At 34.6% G+C, this 19,163-nt stretch overlaps 1 pseudogene; it reads left to right on the top strand.

Annotated features, from left to right (window-relative positions):
- The window catches only part of LOC113107014 (plexin-B3-like), a 65,700-nt pseudogene extending 49,252 nt beyond the window's left edge, over positions 1-16,448 (top strand).
- Positions 16,449-19,163: the final 2,715 nt, after the last annotated feature.

The following is a 19,163-nucleotide window of genomic DNA, read 5'->3' as shown; positions in this document are numbered from 1 at the left end:
GTATCAACAATCATGAAACTTATTTTGTGTTTTTTCCTTTAAAGATTTTTTTTTTTTTTGGCAAGTCAATGGAATTAATTTAGCTTTAGTTTTATTTCTTGAGTATTTGTAGCAAACCGTACGGCTTATTTAGTCTTTTTGCACAATCATAAATCTGTCAGGGTATCAGCTGTCTCAAAACATCAAAGTCATGGGTTTGATTCCAAGGAAATGCATGAATTGTTAAAGAATATACTTTTGGATAAAAGCTTCTCCCGATTGTATAAATGTCAGTGTGAAGGCAAAAGCTGTCAGAACAGTCACTGATCTTTTCATAAGTGTACAGATTGTGTTGAAGGATCTGAAGGAGCTAGTTTGGGTGTTCAGTAGCTGTGTGTGTGTGTGTGTGTACATACATTTGTATGGTTTTATTTTTTATTTGCGTTCTTTAATTCACATTCATAATTAACCATTTCTTTAATAATTCATATTTAATCATTTAATTATTCAAATAATAATCTATTAATATTTTAAATATATTTTTTTATATACACATATATGTATATAACAACATTAATAGGACTTTTATTTTTTTTTTTACGTATGTAATTTTCAGTTGCAGTGCTTGTTGTATAACCAGAAGAATTGTTTTTTTCTTTTTGTGAAACTTGGTTGGATTTGTGCCAAGTCATTAAAAAAAAAAGGGTTGCACTTTATTTTACAGTACGTGTACTTGCATGTACTTATAGTGTACTTACAGTGTATTTATCTAAGAAAGTTCTGGTTATACAAGGTATCTTCATGGGGTAGGGTTAGGTTTAGGGGTAGGTTCAGGGTTAGTACCTAGTTATTACATAGTTATTGTAACTACTATAATAAGTACATAGTATGTACATGAGGAACAGGACTGTAAAATAAAGTGCTACCAAAAAAAGAAATCATTAATTAAACCCAGTTTATTTTATCATCATATTGTGTCCTGCTTTCTACTGTTCCCTGCCTTGCTCTGTCAACCTTTTTGGCTGATGTAAGACTTAATTTAATACAGTTTTGGGTATCGGACAAAATGCAATGTCAACTGGTTTTGGGTATCAGACCAAACAGATATTTTCTGGAGAGACTGGGTCTAATATCCCTGGTGTGGCGTTGCAAAACAAATTTAGGCATAGTGTCTCTTTGATTCGATTCGCTCGCGTAGCTTTTGAAAGCTTAAAAGCTGTCAGGCTTAAACTATTGTTATGGCATTGCCGTTTAAACCTACTATTGTTACTGAAAAATGGTCATTTCACTTACTTTGCAAGCCATCCATTAGTCACACACAATGCTTGGTGGGTGCTAATTTTGGTCTTCAAACATATATTTATAAAAGACACTGTGTGTGTTTTGTACATGTTACAATTTGTGTTAAGTTCAATGTGCCAGATTGTATTAGAAAACAGTCAATTAAATGTTAAATAGTCATTTTCTCAAACTTTTGTCTGTGGGTAGGTCGAGCCGCTGACTGGGCCACTGGAGGGCGGCATCCTGCTGACTATCCAAGGATCGAATCTGGGCCAGAGCTTCCAGGACGTCCAGGCAGGAGTTACGGTGGCAGGGGTGACCTGCATACCTCTGCCAGAAGCCTATCGCATTTCTACCAGGTACAGCTTCTCTATTAAATTGACTGTTTTGGTACACCAAATAAAATGACAAGTTAGCATCAGATTTCATGTGTGCACACTTCTGGTTTTGTTGTCAGCATTGTGTGTGAGCTCCAGGCCAGCGCAAATGTCACAGCCGGACCGGTCGTCATCACCGTCAGAGGTTCAGAGAGAGGAGAGTCCCAGCAGACGTTCTCATATCAGAATCCACAGCTGAGCAGGATTGTACCGGAAAAAGGGCCTTTAGCTGGGGGCACGATGCTAACGGTCCATGGGTCACAGCTCCTGACGGGACAGCGAGTAGAACAAAGGAGCGACCAAATCACTGGCCTGCAGGCCTTTTTGGGCTCAGAGCCCTGTCGCATGTAAGCACCAATAGAGAACTGCTGTGTAATGTATGCATGTAATTTAATAGGCTAACACAGAAGCTATAATAACCATGGTTCCCTTGACAAAAACCCAATAGCATTTTTCCATTGGTTTTTGAATTATTGTAGAAATTGAGCTCTGTGATGAACACAACTTTTGAATTGTGAAGCCTAAATACAATCAGCAGAAGTAAAAAGGATACAGACAAACCACACCATTGCTGCTTGACTTCAGTGTCACTACCAATTAAGCTTCTTTTATTTTTCAAACATTTTTCTTGAATATTTGAGTTCGAGTATTTTGCAAGAGCGCAATTATAAACATAAGAAGGCAGTAAAATTGGACTGGTGAGTAGATGAGTTTCCCTTTTAATGTCCTCAACAACTTTTGCCATTACATTTATCCTCTTGTTAGCAACAACCTTTTTCAAGAAAGTTAAGACTTTAAAAAAATCACAAGTGTGGTATAATTGATGTATTTTATGTTGTAGGATAAAAGATAAAAATATCTTGAGCTTGTTCACCACAGACCTTTTTTCAGGCATTTAACTAAAAGCCTTTATCAAAATCCGTTGACTTTGGGACGATGGAACCGGAAGTGCTAAAATGTTAACTCGTTTAAGCGTTTTTCTCAACGAAAATGTAATTCCTGCAGCACTTTATATCATCCGTTTATTGACACAAAATGTGAATGCAATTCACTGAAAAGATGCTGCAAGTTGCATTTGTCTAAGTTTTCTTTTTCTCTTTTTCTATAAGCAATGTAGTGAGTGACACACAGCTGATTTGTCGCACCAGTCACTCCAACCAAACTGGAAGAGTGCCACTCAAAGTAGTGTTTGGAAAAGCCGAGAGGATTTTGGAAAGTGTTCTTTTCAGCTACACGGAAGACCCAGTGATTACTGATGCAACACCTATGGAGAGTTTCTACGGGTATGTGTGCTCAAATGACAATTCTGTCATCATTTACTCACCCTAATGTTGTTCTATCTCTGTATGAGTTTCTTTTACTGAGCACGATAGAAGTAACCATTGACTTCTATAATATATAATATAAAAAAATACTATGCAAGTCAATGGCTACCATCAACTGTTTGGTTACCTACATTCTTAAAAATATTTAATTTTTTGTGTTCAACAGAAGAAACCTATACAGACATTAATTGTTCTAGTTATCTCTTCTACATCTACATCATGAGATCGTGTTCCTCTAATATTTTCATTGACATTTAGGGGTGGGCGTCGTATAAACGTGACCGGCCGAAACCTGAATGTCGCTCAGCAGCCGAAGATGTCGGTATCTTTTGAGCCTGGAGAGCGGTCCGGAGTCAGAAGTCGTCGACGCACACATGTTTCTGTCAAGGATCCCTTGGTTATGGTAAAACAGTCAGAAAACTCATTTCACAGATTTCGTTAAACCAATTTTACATATCAAACAGAATTGGTTTTCAGAATGAATACAAACAGGACTTATACATTTGATTCATTCTCACAGATTCAAATATTTATTCAGAGACAGTTTAACCATTTACTTGACCAAATTTCAACTTGTTCACACTCCAAGCGCATGAAAGGAAATGTTCTCTGAGGTGCAGTAGTGCATATGTTTCTGTTTGTCTTCAGATTCAGGAGTTGTGCACCAATGTGACCTCGGAGAGGATGATTTGCAAGAGCCCTGCGGTGCAGCCAAAATCCAGGATCGTGCGAGTGTGGTTCGAGATGGACAATGTGCACATCGACTTTCCCACCATCAAGAACAAGCCATTCACGTACCACCCAAACCCAGAATTATTACAGCTCAACAGTGAGTCACCAGGAACACCCATCCGATTCAAGCCTGGAGGAGTCCTGGCAGTAGAGGTGCTTGCATTTCTGTGTGATTCTGTTTTGTTGATGGTCCCCCAGTGGAATTTTAGCATCATTTTAAGACATATATACATGCCACAGCAAAGCATCACAAAATTTTGCTTGATGACAATGTATCAGATCGTGGGTGGCAAGTATCAATATTTTAGTATAGAAATAGAAATTCCCACAAACATTTATTCACTAGCATATCGATGAATGAGCAAAGTAATCCAAGCAGCTGAAACCATCAAATCAGTCATTTGAAAAGTTCTGTTAGTCTGTAAAACGGTGCTCTTTCTAAATATGACGTGCAAATGGCATCACATCACTGTAAGTGAACTGCATGCTCCAATAAAAGACTTTCACTGTCTGTAACGGATTGCACTGTTGACCTTGCACTGATGATGCAATCTAGTTTTCACTCTAGTGCTATGAACGAGCATCTTTTATACTCTCAACAGTTGGGATGATTGTTTATTTTGATGATTGGGACCGTTTATTGGGATGATTGTACATTTTTAGCACTCCAAAATAAAGAAAAGGAAACTACAGCTTGTATACACAAATTATTTAACAAGAACAGTTCCTATATTAATAGTTGAACAAATGAGAGTTGAGTGTCAGAGATGTACAGTGTTTATGTGTGTGTATTTATTAGATGCCTTAGTTCAACAAAATATATATAATTGCAACTAACTGCTTAAATTTTTTTGTGTTTGCTTGACGTTTCTGTAATTTTTTTCTTAGGTTTTGTTCTTTTTAAATATGATTAATTTTTGATTAATTATTTTTTAGATATTGATTCATTAATTTCAGTACTTATTTAGGGAATAAACGTATTTCAGTTTAGCTGCCAAGGCAACGTTTGTAAATGTAGATTTTCATCTAATATTTTATTTGATTATATTTTATTTCAAAAATACAATTTTATTTGATTTCAGCTGTATTTCATTTAAGTAAATACTTTAGTTCTACTTTAAGTCCACTTGTAAACAGTAGTTTGGTTGCTGAGGATGTGTGTTGTGTGTCTGAAGGGTAATGGACTGACACTGGCGATGAGTAAAGAGGAAGTTGTGGCCCGGCTCGGGGACAAAGAGTGTGTTGTCAAGACTCTGGATAACACACACCTGTACTGCGAACCACCTGAGAAACAGCCTCTCGCCCTGGAAGGCAGTGACTTACCCACACTAAAGGTCAGTCTGTATCCAGTCTCATCTTTAGTTGTTACATGGCATGTTTTTTTCTTTCTTAAGTTTTAAATATAACCAAAAGTTATTTTTATTCTGATACAGTTGTCAAATACAGTCTGGCTGAGTGTAACTTGACATGTTTTGAGCATCACAGTTTTTCCAAGTGCATACTCCATGAAGTGACAAAATCGCAGCCAATCAGAATGTTTTTGATGTTTAATAGAGCACAGACTTATCAGACTTTGTTTTTCAAAATGTTTTTCCACGAGGATTTCAAAGAAGTTCTTCAGAATTAAACCATTTTAAGTTACTAACTTAAAAGTTTATCTTGAAAAATACTAATAACACGGTTAAATGTAACTCTTAGCACACAGTAAAATTTACATTTAATACTCTGCATTATAATGAAATTTATTTTAAATGCATTTAAATTCAAATGAGATTACCTTTTAAAATTAATTTGGTTTTTTTATATATATATATATATGAACAAAAACAAATTACAAATATTATAAAAATGTTTTGTAAAAAATAAATTAACAAAAATATTATTTCGCCAAAATAGTATAAATTAGTATAATATTTATTGGCTGTAACTTAAAATAATTAAAGAGTTTTAATATTGTGCATCCCTTTACATGAAGCAATGCAAATAACGTGAAAATCATGACTTTTAAATAGATAAGAATTGCACTGGCTTGAGTCTTCTTCAGAGCATATATCATCTCTAAAGAGCCTCAGAGCTCATAGTAGGTCTGTCTTGAATGGTTTATGGGTTATTATTAAAATAATTTTCTCTGCGGTGAAAATGATGTTTTTACTACCAACTGCAGCCTGGAACCAGTCTCTTTAAATGTAATTTATTGCTTCATGCTGTGTTGTATCACACCTGCTTAGAATTGTGAGTGTCTTTATTTTGCGATCACATGCTAACCTCCGTGTGTGTGTGTGTGTGTGTGTCTCGCTCAGGTGTTAATGGGACGCCTGGCGTTTGACTTGGGTCCAGTGGAGTATGACAGTGATTCACACTCCTCGGTGCCTCTGTCAGCTCAGATCGGTCTGGCAGCGGGGGCCGCGGTGGTCGTTCTCATCGTGCTGGTTATCATTCTCATGTACAGGTAAAGTCGATTCAGATGGCAGATTCCTCGCCCTTCTAGGCTTGTCGTCATGACGATGAGCCTCACATCCAGCACTCAGAGAGAATTTTAATGGTATCCATTTGTGGAGGGTAGCGCTCTAACCCTGTGTTTGCTCTCGCTCTCTGTTTGTAAAGGCGGAAGAGCAAACAGGCTCTGAGAGACTATAAAAAGGTTCTGGTGCAGCTGGAGACTCTGGAGATAAATGTTGGAGACCAGTGCAGGAAAGAGTTCACTGGTACGGCAACACTTTGTTCATCCATATAGTTGTCTTAACTATAATATACCATGATAAATATATGATAATTATAAAAAGTACAACTAATAATAAATAAATAAAAATTCAATATTACAATGTTTTATAATATTAAATATATATATAAGCATTACATTTTTTTTATTACTTTTACATTTTTAACTAAAATTTTATTGTAGTAACCGTTACAGTATTGACTGTGTTATTTGGGAAGGCAGTATGGTTTATATATATATATATATATATATATATATATATATATATATATATATATATATATATATATATAATATGATATGATAATTATAAAAAGTATAACTAATAATAAATGATATTATATATTGCTTATTACTATAATATTATATATAATATTTATTTTATCATATATATATATATATATATATATATATATATATATATATATATATATATATATATATATATATATATATAAATAAGCATTACGTTTATTTATTTTTAACTTTTTAATTTTTAACTTTAATTTTATTGTAGTAACCGTTACAGTAGTAACTGTGTTATTTGGGAAGGCAGTATGGTTGCCATGCTTAATGTTAGTTCATTTTTATTTTTTCTAACTTTATTGAAACCGTTATTCTGCTAATAAAAGAAAATGACAGCTTGTACTAATGGCATGCACTTCTTATTCATGCAAATTGAGAGACACTTTTCGATTAACCAATATCCATCACATGCACCATTAAACTGACTTCTTCTTGCCCTCCAGATCTGATGACGGAGATGATGGATTTGAGCAGTGATGTTGGTGGTCCTGGCATCCCCTTTCTGGATTACCGCACATATGCAGAGCGTGTTTTCTTCCCCGGCCAGAAGGGTGCGCCGCTGAGTCAGAATCTGGATTTGCCTGATTCTCGCAGGCAGACGGTGGAGCAGGGCCTGGGTCAGCTCAACAACCTGCTCAACAACAGACTCTTCCTTATACGGGTCAGTGAAGTGCTTTGTTTTCGGCACTAGCTTCCTGTCCAGGAAAAGTGTAATTACAGTGTTTATGCTGCTGGCGTATTCAGCACGTCAGTGGCTGTTTCTGGAGCTGTTATTTCACCTCAAAGAGTAAACAAAAGATGAAAAAGAAAGCAAATGTAATATTCATTTTGCACTGAATGCAGCTGGATGCCTGTTTAGTGGTGAGAGGGTTTTTTATTTTCTTTTTTGGGGAGGGAATCTCAGTCGCTATCTTCTTTCTTGATGCTTTGTCTGCGTTTAATCTGCCAAACTGTCAAGCAGCGGCGCAGAAACTTCAGCGTCCAACTTCAGCATTTTAAATATTTATCCATCGTCACATGCTGAGGCTTTGTAGATGTTTTACACCTGCAGTGTTTTGAAAGCTCAAGCTGTTTGATTGAAATTGGTCAAACTAGTGTGCTCCTGCAGTGCATTTTAGGCAGCATCTGATGGCACTAAAGCTGGTAAACTCTCGTCTTGGGTTTTTCTAGTTCATTCATACTCTGGAGGCACAGCAGAGTTTCTCACAGAGGGACAGAGGTTACGTCGCATCTCTTCTCACGATGGCCCTTCATGATAAGCTGGAGTACTTCACAGATGTGATGAAGACCCTGCTGGGGGATCTAATGCAGCAATACGTGGCCAAAAACCCCAAACTCATGCTGCGCAGGTATTTTACATGCACTTTCTACTTATTTGGCAAACATATATTTGTCTTATTTGACCTATAACAACCTACAGTGCATGCAAACATATTTTTATTTATGCTTTTCGTATTATATCTATTTTATTATATACAATATTGAGAGTTTGTTCTCATAAAAACCCAGTAGACCTAATTTTGAAGCTTTAACTTTCTAGTTTACCACGAAGCAGGTGGTAGTTCAGAAATATGTTTTAATTCTGCTGATTTGTAACATTGTGGGGTTTTCAAGAGCACATTTTTTCAATAATATTCAATAAGTCATAAGAAGCAGACTAATAAGAGACCTCTATCTTATGAAAATGAATTGCTTCTGTTGATGTTTTACCTGTGGTCTCGGAGACTCCAGACAGAAATAATGTAACAAGGTTATAGCTCAACTGAAGTAAATACATTTCCAATGAGTGCATCATGTGTTTGTGTAAAAACAACAACAAGCTGTCCTGATCTGATTATAGTAAATCTAATCTGAAGTGATATTCCACACATGTCGTCATCTATAGGACAGAGACCGTTGTGGAGAAGATGCTGACCAACTGGATGTCCATCTGTCTTTACTCATTTCTTAAGGTATCAGAGCATGTGATTGCTTCAGTTCTATGCAGAATAAATCTATTTAAGTATTTAGAGTTTTAAATTATAATAATAATATTTTTTCACAATAAACACATTTTAAGTAAATAAATATATAATTAATATACATTACTTGTAGAAAAACAATCATGTATTGTATCATTTACGAGATATATTTGAATATATAGTTTATTAATAATATAAAAATGATTCAATATGTATTTATCTTGGGTGTATTTTCACCAGGAGGTTGCTGGAGAGCCTCTCTACAAGTTGTACAGGGCTATTAAATACCAGGTGGATAAAGGACCAGTGGATGTAGTGACGGGCAAAGCCAAGCGCACTCTGAACGACAGCCACCTGCTCCGAGAGGACATTGAATATTGCTCAGTGGTGCGTCTCTGTAACGCTTCCATCTCATTGCTATTAAAACACAACTCCTACATGAAGAACTCTTAACAAGACTGAGTTTTTGTTTCCCTCTCAGACTCTGACTGTGCTGGTGAAGAGCGGTGTCGAGGTCCAGCCCTGTCCTGTTAAAGTTCTGGACTCTGACACCATCACTCAGGTTAAAGATAAAATCCTGGACCAGATTTATAAAGGAGCACCATACTCCCAAAGACCAGCCTGCAGACTCACTGGACCTTGGTACGGTTTTGTGAGATATATCCAGACTAGTCACGACTAAGAAAAACTGTTTTTTTTTCTTAAAGCTTTGTTTTGCATATTGTTTTCCATCAGAGTGGCGATCGGGCCAAGCGGGTCACCTGACTCTTTCAGATGATGATGTCACAGCCATCGTTCAGGGTCGCTGGAAACGGATCAACACGTTACAGCACTACAAGGTACTGCTGGACATTTACTGTCAAGAATTTTTGCATTCAAGACAAATGGGTTGGTTGGTTGATTTGAGGGTTGCTTGATTATAAGATTGACTGGTTGATGGGTTAGTCGGTTGGTTGATGACTGGTTAGTTGGTTAGCTGATTTTGTGAGTTGGATGTTTAATTTTTTTGTAGTTTTTTTGCGAGTTGATTGTTCATTTTATGAATTGTTTGGTTGATTTTGAGCTGATTGTTTGGTTGATTTTATGAATTTATTTTTTGGTTGACTTTGTGAGTTGATTTTGTTGATTTTTATGAATTTATTGTTTGGTTGATTTTGTGAGTTGGTTCATTTTATTCATTTATTGTTTGGTTCATTTTATCAATTGTTTGGTTGATTTTGAGATGATTGTTTGGTTGATTTTATGAATTAATTTTTTGTTGCTTTTTTGAGTTGATTGTTTGGTCGATTTTTACGAATTTTTTGTTTGGTTTATTTTATGATTTTATTCTTTTGTTCATTTTGAGCTGATTGTTTTGTTGATTTTATTAGTTTTTTGTTTTGTCAGCCAGTTGATTGTTTTAGTTTTTTGTGTGTGTTTCTTGGTTGATTTTTTTTAATTTATTGTTTGTTTCATTTTCTGAATACATTTTTGGTTGATTTTGTGAGTTGGTTGATTTTATTCATTTATTGTTTGGTTCACTTTATCAATTGTTTGGTTGATTTTATTAATGTATTTTTTGGTTGCTTTTTGTGTTTTTCTTGGTTGGGTTGATTTTTTTAAATTTATTTATTGTTTGGTTCATTTTCTGAATTTATTTTGGTTGATTTTGGGAGTTGGTTGGTTAGCTGATTCGTTGACTGTTTGGTTGATTGGTTTAGCTCTATCTCTCTTTTCTCTGATCAGGTGCCTGATGGGGCCACTGTGGCTCTCATCCCTCGTTCCCAGAGTTCACTTGGAGTAAATCAGTTCTATCAGACTGGAGAGAGTAAGCTTAATACTTTTTGCTCAATCGAACGTAAATGGCCATCTCTTTTTCAATCTATTCACTTCATTACTGACCACCAGAAAGCAAAAAATGATACGAGTCTCCTTGATATCTGGTGTTGCTGTAGAAACTCCCATGCTGGAGGGAGAGGAGGAGGAAGGTCTTCGTCTGTGGCATCTGGTGAAGCCGAGCGAGGACTCTGAGATTCCCAAACACAGGAAGAGCAGCATGAGAGAGCGGGAGCGGGCAAAAGCCATTCCTGAGATCTACCTTACACGACTGCTTTCTATGAAGGTACGTGAGATCTGATCTTTAATACAGCACACGCCACGTCAAACAAATCCTGTTCGTTTGAGATCCGTCTTCTGCCGCTGACTGCTCTGTGTTTACAAATGTGTATCTTCAGGGCACTCTGCAGAAGTTTGTAGATGATGTCTTTGTAGCCATACTGAGCAGGACACGGCCTCCACCCATCGCTGTCAGATTCTTCTTTGACTTCCTGGACGACATGGCAGAGAAACACGGGATTGACGACCCAGAGACCGTTCACATATGGAAAACAAACAGGTCAGTGCTATTTCCCTCATATAGCTTAGTTCTGTAAAACTCTTTAATAAAGCATTTTCATAAGGTTTTACGAGGTTATTAGAACATTTGAAGTTAATTGCTTTTTTTATTGTGTGTGTATATTTTATTGTGTGTGCCTGCTTCATTGGTAATTAACAGTGGAAATACATTTTTGACAAATTTCATACAGTGCAAAATTTGTTGCACCTCTCTAAAATATTAAATTTGCTAAATATTGCTTTTGTAGAATAAGCCATTCTTGCAAAAAAATTTGATGTCTGATTTGTGAGTGAGTTCTTTATTTTGAATAATTTCTTTTCAGTGAATCATAAATTGGTCTGAATCATTCAAACTGATCAGCATTTGAATGATTTTTAAACATCCATATCGTGTAATTACAAATATTTGCAAACATCATGAAACAGTCATGAAAATATTTAATTCTATAGTTATTTATTGTATAAATTCACAAGCTAGAGTTATTTTTCTCTAATCATCTGATTGAACTTGCTCACTAATTGGTTTGAACAATTAATTACTTAATCTGAATTTCATTGGATTAAATATTTGGAAACAATAATAAGATACTGAAATTTTTGAAATGTGCAAATGTCTATAGTGAAAATACACTTTTATACATATTTTAATTTTATATAAATACATTGAAGCAATTTCAATTGGCTTTTTTGTAAAAAAACTAAATTATTTATTCCCCCAATCAATTGGTCATACAGGTTCAGAAATGTGAATTAATTAGTGAATCTGAATTTAAATGGATTTTTTGAAATCCTTATAAGTAATTGCAAATGATTAAAAAGGGTCATGGAAATTCATCGGACAGAAAGTGTGCAACCCTGATGTTTCTCTGTTCATTAAATTGCATGTTCATTTAAATGCACTTTTGTCTTCCCTCCACCCGCAGTTTACCTTTGCGTTTCTGGGTCAACATCTTGAAGAATCCTCAGTTCGTCTTTGACGTGCAGGTGACGGATAGCGTGGATGCTGTCCTTTCTGTTATCGCACAGACCTTCATTGATTCCTGCACTACATCCGAGCACAAAGTGGGCCGGGTCAGTACAGTAATTAACCTCTTGACCTCTCTAGCTGTGACCTCATTATGGTGAGAGTGTGCATGTAGAGCGAGAAGATGAACAAGGGCAGGAAAGGGAGAAAAGGAAACAAGTAAAAACCGAAAGACGCTGTAGCAGTGAAAGAGCTCATTGTCATGTGTCTTGTCCTTCAGGATTCTCCAGTGAATAAGCTGTTGTACGCCCGAGAAATCCCACGATATAAGCAGCTGGTGGAGAGGTGAGAAAATCTGAACCTTGTATAGCAGTGTAGCCTTTTGCAAACATATCTATTAGCACTGAAATTTGGATAGAGGAGGTTCATGATATGCAGTGCTATAAAGCTTCTTCCTCTCCTGCAGGTACTACAGTGATATTCATAACGCCGTGTCTGGCTGTTACCAGGAAATGAATTCAACCCTCACAGAGCTGTCAGGGGTGAGACTGAATTTTATTCTAATAGAAATGAAATTCTAACTGTAACGTTTTAACTCATAGCAGGGTCCAAAAGTATTAAACCACATTGAGATCCTGGGATTGAATGTCTAGTTTAAGGGTCAACGACTTGACACTCATTCATTGTCTTATTAATTTATTCCAACAACATTTGCAATTCCAACATGCAGCGACTTCATTAGTCCTTTTTTGTGATGAGAGTTTTTAACTTCTGAAGTGAAATTGTAAATTATTAAAATTATTTAATTAGTAGTACATTATTTTTGTAAAAAAAAGAAAAAAAAGTACATTATTAATTGTAAAAAAAAAAATTTTTGTCCTGAATGACTAGTACATGATTTAAAGGTCACGTGGCGTGTTTAAAAAAAATTATTTAGCATTTTAAAATATTTCAAGTATATATTTTAATTAAGAATATTTGTTAAAATGTAATTGTTTTGTGGTTTCCAGTTCATTTTTAAGGTAATAATTCTAAAATATATATTTTTTGTTTATTTTAAAATGATTTATTTAAAATCATCAGGTATGATAACTTATTGAATTAATAAATGTAAATTCTTAAACATTTTTTGCAATTAATAATTCATGATATTAGTGTAAAAAACACCATGTCAAAGTAATGTGACAATTAAAATGTATAATTGTCAAAAATTAAGCGCATATATATATATATATATATATATATATATATATATATATATATATATATATATATATATATATATATATATATATATAGTACTACTTAAATGGATTTTAGCTATGAGGAAAAATATGTTTTTATTTATACTTTTTCAAAGATTTTTCTTTTTCTTTGTCATGGACACTTAAACCTTCTATTTTAAGATTCTGATGACTGTCTGTTTTTAGAGCTTTGCATCTGAGATGAACAGTTTGGTGGCGTTGCATGAGCTGTACAAGTATATCAACAAATACTATGATCAGGTCAGTATGGGATTAATATAAGCTTCTTATGATGTTTGTGCTAGAGCAAATTAAAATACTCCTTTATATTGTGCTGTATGCAGATTATCATGTCTCTGGAAGAAGACGCTGCGGGTCAGAAGATGCAGTTGGCGTATCGTCTTCAGCAGGTCGCCGCCCTGGTGGAGAATAAAGTCACTGACCTTTAGGCTTTGACCTTTTACCTATAATCACGTCTTATCTCATGTGATCAGCTGATGAAATGCAACCACTACGCCAAACACATGTGTGCTTCCACAACCGTTCACATAAACTACCTGCATATTCTTAACAAAAACAGGAAATGAAGTAATGATCACTTTCTTCCGATGAAACCCTAATGGTAAATTTATTGGAGAAGGATTGCTTTTCAGACTGAGGCTCTGAACAATTCACAGGAGTATTGGCTGACAGGAAGTGTGTGTGTGCATGGTTAATTGTGATGTGTTTGTCTGAAAGGCTCTGCTGTATATACGAAGCTTACCTAATTCAGATTTTAATGACACTACTGAAGCAGCTCTCACATATTGTGACATGCTGAGACACTTTTTATACCATTTCTATTTCCATTCAAGTGATCACATCCACTGTATGGAGTTTTATGAACTGATTCAACGAAACTGCGGACAAATCCCACATTTACTTCTACTGTACATGGAGTATTTCGTACAAAATGTTCTACTCCTCCACAATCAAAGCCCAAACTCAAAGACTGACTTTGGCTGTGTGGTGTTAACCTTTTATACTAAAATGTCTACATTAGTATTGCAGATCAAAACAAGTATTAAGCTTTTACAGGGACTGTAGAGTAAGTCTATGCACACAAGTGCCATAACAAGTTATAAGAGCACAATATTTGTGTGCACGTTATTGTGTAGCTTTATGTGTGCATGCAACAAAAAAGAAAAAAAGGTTTTCCACTGTTGTTAGTATCTCAATTATCTGGAAGTTGTTAAATGTAATCATCTTAATTTGGTTTGTACTATCATAAGCTGATTAACTTTACTTCATTAGGCAGATTTCTGATTGAACCCTAATAAAATATATGTATGGGTCACATTTTTCTCAAAAAACAAGAGATAAAGAATTAAGAAATTATATTTTGCACAATATACCTTATTCTTAAACTTCAACTAATATATCATTGTTTTTCACTTTTCATTGTAATAGGTTTTTGCATTGATTCTTAAATCTTATAAAGATGTTGTAATGCACAACAACTTTCAATTCAAATAATTTTTTGATTTAGGCGTGAGATAAATCCCAGATCTTTCTGCAGGTTTTGTGAGATTCACACACACTTACAGTAAATGGCATTGATTTCTTAATGCCTGCTTTGTATTTAATAGCAAAAGCGAAAACAATTAAAGATTCAATCTCAAGCGTTTTGAGTCTCAAATGAAATCGCAATGCAGCTGGGTTTTCCAGTCCCTTGGGAGGTATTGACACAAAACTGGGACAGTTTGGGTCATTAGATTTCGAGTTGGCAAATGGAGAATAGCATCTTTATTCACTTGGTCCCAATGATTAGAAAAGCAGCAGTCTGATTGAAAGTTGTTTACATCAGACACTGAATAGAAACTAACTTATTATATTGTAAATAATGCTTATTTATACATGACCGCCATGGTGCCTTCTTTGTTACTTTTTATAACGTCTACCGATTTAAGAAAACATGCTTGACATTACTTGCCAAATGGAGGAAAAGATGAACTGTGGCACGATTGTTGCCTGTTGTGAAGATCATACGGGGCTTTTAGATTCTGGACCCGTCGTTCTCAATGGATTCAGTATAAATCCATGTGTAGCTCGATCATTTCTAGTTTGCAGTTTCGGCTCATTTTCCAGAGCAATCTTGTTGTCACAGGTGAAGCTGGTGTAAATTAAATTGTATTTTTTTTTGTGCATCTGTTCTTTTTAGCTTCTTAAAACGGTCATGATTTGTTTTTCGCCTGAAGCACTTGTCTAATTGTTTTGTAGTTTGATCATGAAGCTGACGTCATATGCTTTAACAGAGCTGAAAATAATGAATTCAATGCTATCTGGACATCTCAAATGTATTTTTGAAGGCTTTCCTGTCCCTGCATTTATTTATGTGATTTTGAGCTATTACGCATCATCATACTAATGTATGCACAGAGCTGTGTTTTAAAAATGGGAAACATTAGTTTGCTCATCCTGTGTATGTTTATTAGCCTGTTGTTGAATGTGTTTGGCCTCTTGGTGTATTTTTTTATTATTATAGGCTGATGCATGCTTGAGATTTGATTGGATTTTCTGATTGGGGTGCTTTATGAGAGGTTCACTCGATGGACTGCGTTATGAGTGCATGACTCTCATAAGAACACAGAAGAAAGCGTGTGTGTATGCATGAGATTTGTAAGTAAGTAATTGTAGCGCTTCGTACATGACGGTGAGGTTTTTTGGCGAATCTCCCGTTATGTACAGTTTTCTCTAAGAGAATCCTGCGAAACCTTCTTTTTGTACAGTCTTGCGATTTTCTGTTTTACCAGTTGTGTGGAATATGGCTTTGTATCTTTGCAGATAAACCATTGTTTAGAGAATTGTTGGTGTTTATGGAGCCCTTTCCCGGCACCGAGTTTTACACAACTTTTATACAAGGGTAAAAAAAATAATATATGGTAATTTTCTAATGAAGTTGGGGTTAAAAGAGAGCTTAAATCCAGTCTAAAGACTCTTTTGTACTTGTATTGTGTATAGTTTGCTAACAATTGTGTATATGTGCCTGTACATATTGTGAAGAGACCTTGTTCTTTTTGTTTTTTTGATTTTGTTATTCAACAGACTTACTCTCTCCATTCAGGAGAAATTGGGAGCCAAAATGTTGAAATAAGTGAAATGGAAAATTTGTATCTGGAAAAAATAAAGCTATAATTTTAACAATGAAGATGTTGTGTGTACTGTTTTAGATTTTGTTTATTTGTAGACAGCAGAACAAAGGTGTCCAGGACAGTATTAATCGGATAGATGGCTACATCTCCTGTGGGCTGAATGACTTTAACTAATGTGTTGGAATCAATACCAAAAAAGGATGATTTTTTAAATTCTGAACCATTTTACGAAATTAAATCACAGTTTCTTGCTTCAGAACCTACGGCATAGGTATGATTTAAAATTAGTATTTAACCTATGTTCTCTTTGAAAAAAATAAATAAAACATGGTTATAGTTAAACCAAGGCTACACCAACCATAGTTTAACCATGGTATTTTTTATAAAATTGTAAAAAAATAAAATAATAATAATAATAATGGTTATAATTTTACTATTGTAAAACCACAGTAATTTTTTTACTTTATATTATACATATTTTTTTGATGTACGGTTTAATAAAAAAAGAAATCTGAAATAAAGATTTCTTGATATGCACACCAAAGACCAGATCTAAATCAAAAGATTCTCGATCTGCACTCCATAATCAGTCAATTAACATTTAAATTAGATTAAAATAAAATGTATGCATTTAGCAGACGCTTTATTCAGTTATCAATTTTTACCTATCATGTGTTCCCGGGGAATCGCACCCCCAACCTTGCGGTTGATAATGCAATGCTCTACCACTTGAGCTACAGGAACACTAACGTTAACAATATGATTTACATTTAGCAGACGCTTTTATCCTAAATGACTTACAGTGCATTCAGGCTAACATTTAACATCTAATATGTGTTTCCTGGGAATTGAACCCACAACCTTGCGCTGCTAACACAATGCTCTACCACTTGAGCCACAGGAACATGCGATGAAATTTGTTAAAAAATCTGCTCTGAAATTACAATCTTAATAGTCTCGCAATTCATGGCAGCTTTGATTGGCCAAGGCCCACCCATGAGGCCATTTGACTGACATTTCAAACAACCAATCACAGTTTGTTTCTTTCATCGTCACGTTCGAAGCGTGGAAATGTTGCCACAATAATAGACCGGTGTGTAAAACTCTAAGATTCTATGCCGTGAACTTTAAATATTTCACATACTTTTGAAACTCCAGTGTTTAGTTGATCCTGATAAGCACTCGTCGTCACAGTTGTAAACACAACAGCTATCTTCTTTTGTGAGAGGTTTGGTTTCACGGCATCTTTGTTTCCAGGCGGAATGTTAAAAAACGTGACTCGTCTCACGGAAATCCTGTAAAATTCAACCAATCCGATGACGACTTTAACAATCCTGAAGTGTTCCACTTTGTGTCCCATATGTATCAGACGTTTAGCCAGTGGTCCGTGGGTGTGACGACTGAGGCTGAGACTATGATCTAAATAAAATTATTCACGATACCCGAAGGACATCTGAATCAAATGATTCTGATTTTAATCAAACTGATTCAACTGAGCTTTTGAAACAATGACATTGACATTGACATTGATTCAGCTGCGCTTTCGAAACAATGATTAAGAGTTTTGAAAAGCTCTGTTTCAACCATTAAGCACATTAAATGCTTTTTAAAATCATTACAAGTGATGTTGAAATTCGAAAATGAATGGCTTAGCTTATTTCACTATACAGTATTTTAAATAGTTTGACCACTGCTGTTCAGTTGGTGACAGTTTAATAGGAAATATGTTAAAAGCATCCTGTAATCTCATACCATTGAAGTAAATATTAAATTTATAGTATGTATGTTCTTTTTGGAAGAGTACGAAAGAGGATTAGGGCCGAGCAATAATACCAAATAGAAATTAAAGTTAAATTAATGTTAAAGTTACATTTTGAGAAAAAACGTAAATGGTTGAGAATAAGCTCATTAAATTATGAGAAAAAAACAATATTTAAATTTTTATCCTACTTTTTCCTCGAAAGTGGAGATATTTTTTCTCAAAATTTAATGAGTGTTTATTACTACTATTATTATTATTATTTCTTAGCCATAGCTAACCCTGTCTAGTAGTTCTTACTCAACCCATAAATGTAACCTACAGTTTTTTTTCTTTGGGCCTTAATTACAACAACAGTGGTTAACATACACAAATAGTTAATTATTTGATCAAAATTATTACTAGAGATAATTTAGTAGTCGCTGGATATTGGAAGGCACATGTACCTATGTCCCTACTAAATTAGACTATATGGCCTTAATTGGTGAGCAAGTGATAATATGTGCTGTTGAAGAAACAAACTCATCCACATATATCTTTTTTCTGTCCGTAGTTTACCCCAAAATATTAAAAATTACATTTTAGCAGCAATTACTGCATATATATATATATATATATATATATATATAATAATATATATATATATATATATATATATATATATATATATATATATATATATATATATTGCGACTTACAAATGTGCACAACAGAAGCAATCAACTGAAGTATTAAAACAACTACTATCAGATCCAAAACTAAAAGCTAAAAGTCTATAAATATTATACACATTTAACAAATTAAAAATAATGTATTATGACAAATGCATACAACAAAATAAAAAAACTTAACATTTAAATTAAAAACTTAATATAAAGCTAAACCAGTTCAAAATATTAAAGAACAAAAGGTAAAAGAGTATTTATTTATTTATTTTTTCATTCCGAACAATTTTTACGAAAATTTCTGGCTTCATATTAGAAACAAATACGTCATTTCCATGTTCTATTTC

Source organism: Carassius auratus, chromosome 8 (assembly GCF_003368295.1).
Source record: "Carassius auratus strain Wakin chromosome 8, ASM336829v1, whole genome shotgun sequence".
NCBI lineage: Eukaryota > Metazoa > Chordata > Actinopteri > Cypriniformes > Cyprinidae > Carassius > Carassius auratus.
This window is presented reverse-complemented; position numbering and strand designations above follow the sequence as displayed.